Raw genomic sequence first — 9,536 nt, 5'->3', positions numbered from 1 at the left:
TCTCTCGGAATAAAAGATTAATTCATCTTTACTTGAAGATTATGTCATGAGATGAAACCTCCAGGAACAAGGCCAACCAAAATAGGCAACCCTAGGTGCAACCTGCGCCATTCTGCTCTGGGGCAAATGGGCAGTTTTAAAGTATTTCCCCCACCTCTGGGAGGGGATACAGTCCATGGGATTCTACGCTGCAGCCCCTATGCTTGGAGTCAAATGCAGCCAGCACAGTTCTGTACCACTGGCCCTGAGGGTGGGATCAGATCAGCTGGCTTCCTGTCTTCAAGTCTGTTTTTTGAATGTTGTAGCCTTTTTGGTTGCAGGACATCAGAGAGACAAGGTAGGTGAGATAATATCTTTTATTGGACCAACTTCTGTTGGTGGAAGATACAATCTTGAAAGCTTTTACTTTCCATTAGCTGAAGTTGGTCCAATAAAAGATACTATCTCACCTACCTTGTCTCTCTTATGTCTCTTTTTGTCATACATTTTACCTACCACAGGCAAGCCTCAAATTGGGGCCTTTTAATCCATACGTAGCTTCCTTTCTCTCTCCCTCCCGCCCCCATGTCTTCTGATTTTTTTTTTCTTTTGCTTTGGGGTTTTTGTTGCTTTGGAAAGGCTAAACTAACAAAGTTAAGTTTATAATTTTCTCTTAAAGAAATGAGATTTGTAGCCAGTCTCACCTCCATCCCCTTCCAGAAAAGATGTTCTATAGTCCTAGCAAACATCTGAGAGAGCTCTGCTCCCACTCTTACGAGTCTGAGGTAGTTTTTAACATTTTCATAGTTCCCAGGGAATATGGCTACCAAGTGAGACCTGGCTAATTTGAGACCCAGTAGCTAACAGTCTCAGCTAATTAGTCTCAGACCTAATATTTTACACATGTGCCTATCATCTGTCTGGACAATGGGAATAGGTGAGGTTTACACCTGACAGGAGCAGCGTTAAGATGCATTGCTGTTTATGTCCAGAAATCTGGCTTCTCAGAAAGGGATTTGCTTTGACCATAGCCTCTTTTTAGCCTGAAGAGATCTCCTTTTGGCAAATTCCCCAACATACACATGCAGCATCTGCAGTTACAGGACATGGATAATAATAATACACGTAAGAAAGAAAACAAGAACAGACCATTGAGGCATGTATAGCACGCTGTGTAATTGTTGGAGCTAAGAGATGATATATAATCTACATATTACTGAGGGGTTGTTGTTTTGTTTTTTTTTTAGCCCATGGTTTTATTGAGAAAAATAAAATGAAATAGTTGTCATGTTGTTGCATATTTCTCCCAATTAAAGCCGGTGTTGGTGGCTGGGCATGTCAAACTTTTCATGTCCCAATCCTGCTTCAGAAAAGAATCCATGCAAGAAGCTGATGTCTAGTATGTAGCAAGAGGATATTTTACTACCTGAAATGGGTGGCTGTTGGAAGTTGTTTGTATTTTGGGATATGCCCAAACTGGGCAACAAAAAATAGAAACATAAAACAGAGAAACAAAGGACTTTGCAAGGAAGGGCATAGGAGATTTTTTTCCCCTCCTTATCCATTACAATTCTCTGAAATCTCACAAGAATTGTGTGTAAGTTACCAAAAATCAAGACAGGTTTTTTTACTTAGCTATTACAGGGATTTGCTGCAGATAATTCTGCTTTGAATCAGGAGGATGACATCAAACAAAACTGCATTGAAGGCCATGTTCTATAATTTTTGATGGGATATGACAAAGCAATGGGCCCAACTAGGATTTTCTTAATTTGATGGAAGAAATAAAGGCTGACACCAACAAATGCTAGATGTCATTTTTCCTTTTTTCCTCCCTGTCTTCGTGTCATTGCCATGCTCTTCTGTGAATGCAGGGAAGGGGCTCAAATCTCATACAAAGAGAATGGCCTGTCGACATTACCATGTAATCATCATCAAAACCACATGCTGTTCATTGCAAGGCAGCCCCTAATCACGGTGGCACAGCAAGAGATGCTCAGTTGGACAGTGTATTCCAGAGATACCCACTCCATCTCTCCAGCTTTATCACTGGGGGCTTTTGTTGTTCTTATAATCTGCTAGTTTCCATTACATCATAAGGACAGGCCATCTTTGTTATGCTTCTTAGGACTGGGTCACCTATGTTCTACTTCAACCTCTTCACATTCTGCACGATGTTCGTCACATTGGTCTTCTGTCTTACCCTTTCTTTCTTCCTCATCGATCATGCCCACTATCAGTTATCTGTTGAGTCAGAGGGTCTGATACTCAGTTTATTTGCACGGGGAGAAAACAGTTGCTAACCTGAGTCCCTCTTTGCCAGTCACCCAAATGCCATTCAGGCAGCTGGGCATGTCTCCATATAAAATAAAGGAGTTTCAAGCTATAGCATGGTTTAATTGGAAAACTGACAGTTGTATTCCTTGATGGCTGATTTTCTACCAATTAAAAAGCAGGATGAGCTCCATTAGATTTATAACAATGCCTGACAAATCCTTCCTTAACAGAAATTAATGGCTGAATGGTAGCGCTCACATTAGTCACCAGCTGATGACAGCTTTTTGGGGGTTTTTTTAGAGAGTGTCCTCAGGTACTTTTGTTTCATCCATTGTTGTTTGGAGTAGATGTGCCATGTGTTTTAGGTGAAAACAGAAGAGAGCAAAATAGAAAACAAGAATGGATTTTTCTTTTGGCTGACTATCTTTTACAACAATCGCTTTAAAGATTTAACTTTGGATGGATGAATGACATGGAGTTCCCTCTTCTAGTAAGTCACAGCTGCCACTCAAAATCTGCACATCACACCACAGAATTGCTTCATTGTGGCACGTTTATCCCAACTCCAGGTCCATTGAAACCCCACCATAGGACCCAATGGCAGCCCCGCTCCATGAATTGTAGGGGGCAGGGAAAGGGGGTCAGCCAAGCAACGTCAGATTCTTCCACTGCCCCCAAATCTGCAAGCCAACACATAGTAAGTTACTGCTTTCCCTTCTCCCATTTAGAACCTCCATCCTTTTGAAGGGAGGATCCATGTAAGGGTTCACTGACAACACAGTTCTTGAAGAAGCCATGCTGTCCAGGAGCAAAGGGAAGTGATTGGGCCAGGTGCACTTTACCTTTGGAAGGATTGTTACTGGGTAGGGAAGGATGGAGCCCATAGTTTTACCATCCATTTGTGGCATTAAGACACTGTATCACAACCTCAGTCTTCTCACTCTCTTTGGGGAGGCAGAAGCCGCAGTTAGCAATAGCCTGGAGCAGTTCTTGTGCTCAGGGAGCACAAAGACTGGGATTATGATCAGCCCTTTAGCAGAGGAGCGGGGAAGAGTCCGTGGGTGAACTGGCCCTATTGGTGTCAATTTCTAAACTCCTAATGACTTCAATTTGGCCAGGATTTCACCCTTGGTGCCTTCTGCTTTGTGCAGTCAGCCCTGTGCAGATGCAATGCAGCCCTTTCTCCTTATATTGAAACAAAAAACATCATCATGTTCCCTCCACTTTAAGTGAGAAAAGGTAGCCAGGAGCTCTCTCATCTGTTTTGGTGGATTTCTTAGTCTGCAATTTTCTTTCTGTGCTTTCACTTGGTGCCTCCTGCAGTTGGTTTCTCCTTTGGCTTTAGGGTTTTGGGGTCCCCCCCTCCTTACTTCATTTCTCTTTTGCTTCCCCAAGACAGTTTTTTCTCTCACACACCATATTTTTCTCACAGTCTACACTGCTGTCTCTCAGTCCTGACTCTTCCTTGTCTCCAACTGCCTAGGGAGTTCTGCTGCTTTCACTACACTCTCTGCAGTTTTCTTCTTTTCCTCACCAACTGCCCAGTTTTGACTGACAACCCAGTTCCAGAGTTCCCCAGTTGCCTTTTCCAAAATGCCCAATTCTGCAACTATTATTTAACAGTCCCATGTCAGTAGCTTAAGGATTTGAAACATTCCAGGGATGCTATAATTATTCCAAAGTAGTGACACCATGTGATAACTGTACATTCATGATTAAGGCATTCTAATATTTGTGCATTTGGATCAGATTAAATTATTTTTAAAGACACAATTTCCACTCTATGGCCCCCCCCCCCCCCCCACAGCCTCTTGGGCTGACAGAGGGATTGGAGGAGCACAATAGGTGAGAAACCCCACTGTCAAAGGCAGAGAGAAGTAGGTGATTGTTGGGAGGGGAAAAGACAAGAGGAAATAAGGGGTCTTGTTAATTTCCTCCTTGAAGAAGTCAGCATGATCCTGCTCAGAAGGGGCAGTGAGAGAGAGGGTCATTCCCAGTTCCCAACATTCATTCCCAAATGCTATCTCCCACTGTCCTGCCGGCTGCCCAATTCTCAGCTCTCTAATCCAATTGTAATTTACAATTGCTATTCCTAACGACTATTCCCAGTTGACCAAGTCCTGACTGCAATGGAACCTTCTGGAACAAAATAAATCCAACCCATCACTCCTTATCCTCTAAATGCGGTTTGGTGTTTGAATAGTACCTGGCACCTTGTAGAATTTTTTAAAATAATTTCAGCGTTCCTTCTACAGCATATCTTTTCTGTGTGTTGTTTCTCTCATTCTTTATTTTACAGCCAGCTGTAAAGTGGTAGTAAGTCTGTTTCATGAAAAAAATGTGAATTTTTTGGAGAGGAGGGATTTGAAATTTTTCATGAGAAATTTCTAAATGTTCAGATTATGGGGCTGAAAAACCTCAAATAAGGGTCACTTTTTAATTTTTCTACTCTCCCCCTTTTCCTTCTCACCATTTTCAGTGGCAAAATGGAGGGGTGGGGGAGAAAAAAAAAGGGGAGAGAGGGCAATAGAGGAGAAAAAATCCAACCTTTTTTTCAGGTTTGAAAACTAAATAATTTTTTTCTTTTGGTCAAAAAAATCAAAAAATAAATTTTAAAAAATTCTATAAAAAAAATTCATTTTCCACAAAAGACCATTTTTTAGGAAAAGAAAAGTTCCATACCAAAACATTGAGCTGCTCTGCTTTATATAAAAATATATGCTTTACAGCTCACTGGTTCCTGTAGTCTATTGCTACTTATGAAGTTCTGAGCCTTCGTATGAAACCTCACAGTTGGTTGTGGTGTAACATTTAGGATGTTGCAAACTGGGTTAATAAATTCAAGTGGGGAACATACAAAAACAGGTTCTTTTAACAAATGAGGACCTGAACCTGCAAACACTTATGCACGTAATTAACTTTACTATCATGAGTTGTTTACTCACAACAGAAATATTAAGCAAGTATAGAAGTTTCCAGAGACCCTTCATGCCCCAAATTTCTCTGTATTCCTAATGTGGTATTTGACCAGCTTTCTTCCCATAAAAAAAAGTGAAATGCCAGGACTCGCACGATAATTCTTTACAATTCAACAAGATGCTGTTTGCAATTGCAATGTGATAGGCATCCGGTCACACTTCCTCTTCTATTTGATTTCTAACCATGCTTGGTGATTGTAAGTTTTTTGAATATTATTATTGGGTCTACCCTATTCATCAGGACTAAGCATGTTAGTTTCCTGTTCTTCTGAAGGCATTTCCTGTATCAGGAGTTCAGATATCTGCTGTGCTTTTCAAACTTCTCATTTAATAGTGACTCTGTTCCACAGGTGTGGCCTAACAGCTAATGATATTGAATTCTGAGTAACTCCCTTTGCTAACATGGACTGCTACATCAATGCTATGGTAAATATTACAGTAGATAACGTTTACTTTAAAGATTGTGAGATGTTGAGTTAGTACAGTAATGGGCAGGTTATAGAACAACTTACGTCCAATAAAATATTCAAGAGGCAGTCTTAAGACAAAGGATTGAGAGTCAGGACTTCTCAGTAAGTCACTTAATCATATCTTTGTACTTAGCTTACCCATCTGTACAATGGTTATAATAATATATACCCACCTCACAGTGGTGTTTGGCAGGGTTAATTAATTAATGTGTGTAAAGTTCTTTGAGATCTTTGGATGGGCAATTGATTATTTATTATTAATTGTTGGGAACATGTTTGGCTTTGCTTATTTTTTATTATTGAAAAATGCAGCGATGAATTAAAAATAATGATTAAATATTTAAGCAGGTGAAAAGCCCTGACTGGTAAACACGGACAAGGAAGGAGAAGTGCTCTTCACATGTACCAGCATGCATTGTGACGGGACCAAAAAGAAAAACAAAAATCCTTTGGCAGGCTGAATAGAAAAAAAAAAAAAGCAAGACATTTTTTGCCCCGAGCCTGGAGAATTGATTGCATGGTCACTGTGTGTACATACAGTCACTTTCTCAGCACACCTTGTTACTATTCACTGGGTTGGAAGGCACAGTCTTTTCACAGTGGACTCTTGCATGAATGCCTTGGAATTTCCTTTCAGCCAGCGATGCTCTTCGGTCCATCAGCGCTGGCTGGCAGGCTCCGATGGGAGCTGCAACAGACAGGCGCCATCAAAGATTTTACTGACGAGGGAGAGGTGGTGTCATCAGCTCCCAAGGGAACAGGGAACCTGGGTGTTGTTCTGTTCCAGGCTGACAACTAGCTGGTCATTCAGAACTGAAGGGAGCTGAGGGACATTAAAGTGGATGAGGCCAATGGAGCAGGAAAGTGACAGTCATAAATGGGAAAACAAAGCCTTCGTGAAGCAAGGATAACCAGAGCTCCTGCTTCTAAGACCCCAAAGTTCATGACCCGACCACACTGTCCCAGCCTAGCTTGGAGTTGCACCAGATCTCCTTCCATCATGTCTCCTCCCCAACCACAGACCCTTACCCTCATGAACAGAGCTGGTGAGGCATTTTTTCAGTGAAATGTTTTCCCATTGGAAAATTTTATTTGTCAAAATCAAAACCTTTTTTTTTTTTTTTTGGGCAAAAACATCTCTGTTTAAATGAAAATCTCGCCAGGAAAGTTTCTCAGGACCTGGATGGAATTCCCTGTCAAAACGAGAGACAGAGTCAGAACCACGCCAGAACTGGCAACAGTCCAGCGATTAGGATGTTCGCTTGAGGTTCCAACATTGGTTTTCATTCCACATCAGAACAAAACCTAAACTTTTTTATTTTGGGGCGGGGAAGGGGGAGAGTGAGAGATCCCAGAATATCCCAGCTTCAAGTCCCTGCTTTGCCTGATTCAAAGTAGGGACTTCAAGCTGTATCTCCCAGGTGTCCCACTTACTTTTGCTATAGAGTCAGAATATGTCTATACTGGAATAAAACAACCATGGCTGGCCCTGCTCAGCTGATTCAGGCTGGAGTTGTGGGGCTATAAAAATTGCAGAGCAGACATTTGGGCCCAGGCTTTAAGACCCCACAAAGGGGGATGGTCCCAGAGCCTGGGTTCCAGCCCAACCCTGAACATTTACACTGCAATTATATACTCCCATGAGCCCAAGTCAGCTGACCCGAGCCAGTCACAGGTGTTTTATTGCAATGTAGAATACCTTCAGTGTCTGTCTCTCTCTGACACAATGATTATTTAATTATTTGTACAAAACGGAACAGCTCCAACAGGAAAGATCTATGGCTTGGTAAGACAGAGCCTTCCAGAATCATGGTTGAATCATCAAGTGAGCATGCACAATTGTTAAAGAAGAAAAAAAAAAAGGAAATTGTACGCCTTTTTCCCCATATTAGGACAATCGTGGTTTAGTTTTAGTTATTAATACTTTTTAGACTGCTAATAAATGCACTGCAGCATATTTTGCAAAAGTAACAAAGTCTTAATAACATGAGACTTCTCTGTGATTAAATCTTTACTGAAATGTGGATTGAAACCATCAGGTTTGGGATAAGGAAATCACTGGGTATTCACATTGGTAAGACAGAATTAAGGAAGTTCTGTTATAGCAAGCATTTGCATTAAAAGCTACCTCATCTTAAGGCCCTTACACTCCAGCTCTCTGTTCTTTTGAAGCCTTCTACAGCTTCCTCCTTTTTAACAGGCCTGATAATTAAACCAGAGGCCTAAAAATCAGGAGACCTGGGCCTATGCTTGCTGCATGAACTTGGGCAAGTTACTTCACTTCACTGTGCCTCAACTTCCCCGTCTATAGAATGGAGATAATAATACTTACCAACTCTCCCCAGGCACTTGAAGATCCTTGACTGAAAGATACTTCACAAAAGCAAACCATTATTAATTATTATTATTATTTATTAACAGGCACCTTGCTATAACTCACCAATAGCTCCCCAAAATATCCCCTGCAACTGGGAATTTGTCCCAGTGTCTTTTCCAGATGTCTTATTTTTTAAAGTATGTTCTGCAAAATCCATATAAACTTGCAAGAAACAGGACCTGAGGAGCAGAAGCTAATGGGCAATCGTGTATATACTCAGGAAGGATTAAAAAAAAACAACCCAAACACTCACCCACAACAGGATTCTCAGAACAATATTGTAAATAAGCACTGCCCTCTACTGTTTGTAGCATGTCTTAGGTTTCACTATCAAGATTTTAACTAAAGCACATTTAAAAAAAATAAGACAAAGTTACTGCCTCAGATGTTTATGCTGACATTTTAATTTTAATTTTAAAATTTAAAATTTTAATTTTAAAAACACAGGATTGTTTCTATTGCCTTGTTTAGAGAGGAGGATGTTGAAGCCCCTATTATTGGGTTAATGAGCAGCAGTACATGATCCAACAGGTTTCTTCTTTAAGATGAGCAGAGTCTATTTTCCCCAGTGGAAAATGGGAGGCGAGAGAAGTTTTCAAACCCCTGTTCCACTCAAGCCCCACCTTAAAATCATTCCATGCCCACAGGACAAAGAAAGGTGGAGGGAGTTTTCAAACTGCAGGATGCTGGAGAAGCTAAAGAGCATTCTCTTCTGCTAAAAGATAGCAGAAGTAAAGCATTTTAACCTCTTTGAGCAAGACCTCCTCCCTTTATGGCTGGCGTCACATGTTTACTTTCCAATACATTTTGTTTAAAATGAGAAGAAGGCACAAAATAGATGAGGAATCTATAGAAAAGTGCAAAAATATGAGATGATACCAACAGATATTAAAATAAAGAGAAGCCATTGGTGTCAGAATCGTAGCAATCCAAAGGACTAGCACTACGGAATGAACTGCACATATAAATAAAGCTACACAGTTACACTACCATCAGTCCAAAATCTCTCACACTGAGCTAGCTGGTAGCAGTCCAGAACATCCGGACGAAATGGTTTTGAAAAACAAGCTCAGCCCAGTCACTGACGCATCTGAGCCATTCAAAGATAGTAATAGGCTTGCCTCTTAGTTACGTTACACCTTTTCTGCCACCCTGGCAGTGTAAAGTGGCCTTAAAATGTAATTTCCACAGTCCACAGAGTCCTTAGTGTAAATGATAATTATGTCCTAAAGAATTTATCCTCATAAGACCCCTTTGATGGAGAGTATTTAGCAGCAGGGGGGGAACTACAGTGGGCATGAATGGGAAGACTTCCAAACTGCAACACAGAAGATGAGGTCTTCTCTGGCTGCTGGAATAGTTACTTACTGAAAGATTATGAGGAGACACAGCTGAATCTTTCCATAGGTCCTTTCCCACTCAACCAGAGTGAAGGAAGATGAAAGGTGGACCAGC

At 41.0% G+C, this 9,536-nt stretch overlaps 1 long non-coding RNA gene across 1 annotated transcript; it reads right to left on the bottom strand.

Annotated features, from left to right (window-relative positions):
* Positions 1-5,113: 5,113 nt before the first annotated feature.
* On the bottom strand, positions 5,114-9,485 carry LOC137157318 (uncharacterized). Its single transcript, XR_010921057.1, has 3 exons — positions 9,450-9,485; positions 8,037-8,077; positions 5,114-6,392 (listed from the first exon to the last, which is right to left on the bottom strand). It is a non-coding gene; the product is annotated as an uncharacterized lncRNA (long non-coding RNA).
* Positions 9,486-9,536: the final 51 nt, after the last annotated feature.

Source organism: Emydura macquarii, unplaced genomic scaffold (assembly GCF_026122565.2).
Source record: "Emydura macquarii macquarii isolate MOO-44397 ecotype Brisbane River unplaced genomic scaffold, CSIRO-AGI_Emac_v2 contig_1483, whole genome shotgun sequence".
NCBI classification, from domain to species: Eukaryota; Metazoa; Chordata; order Testudines; family Chelidae; genus Emydura; species Emydura macquarii.
The sequence above is the reverse complement of the archived record's forward strand: the minus strand, read 5'-3'. Positions and strand labels throughout refer to the sequence as shown.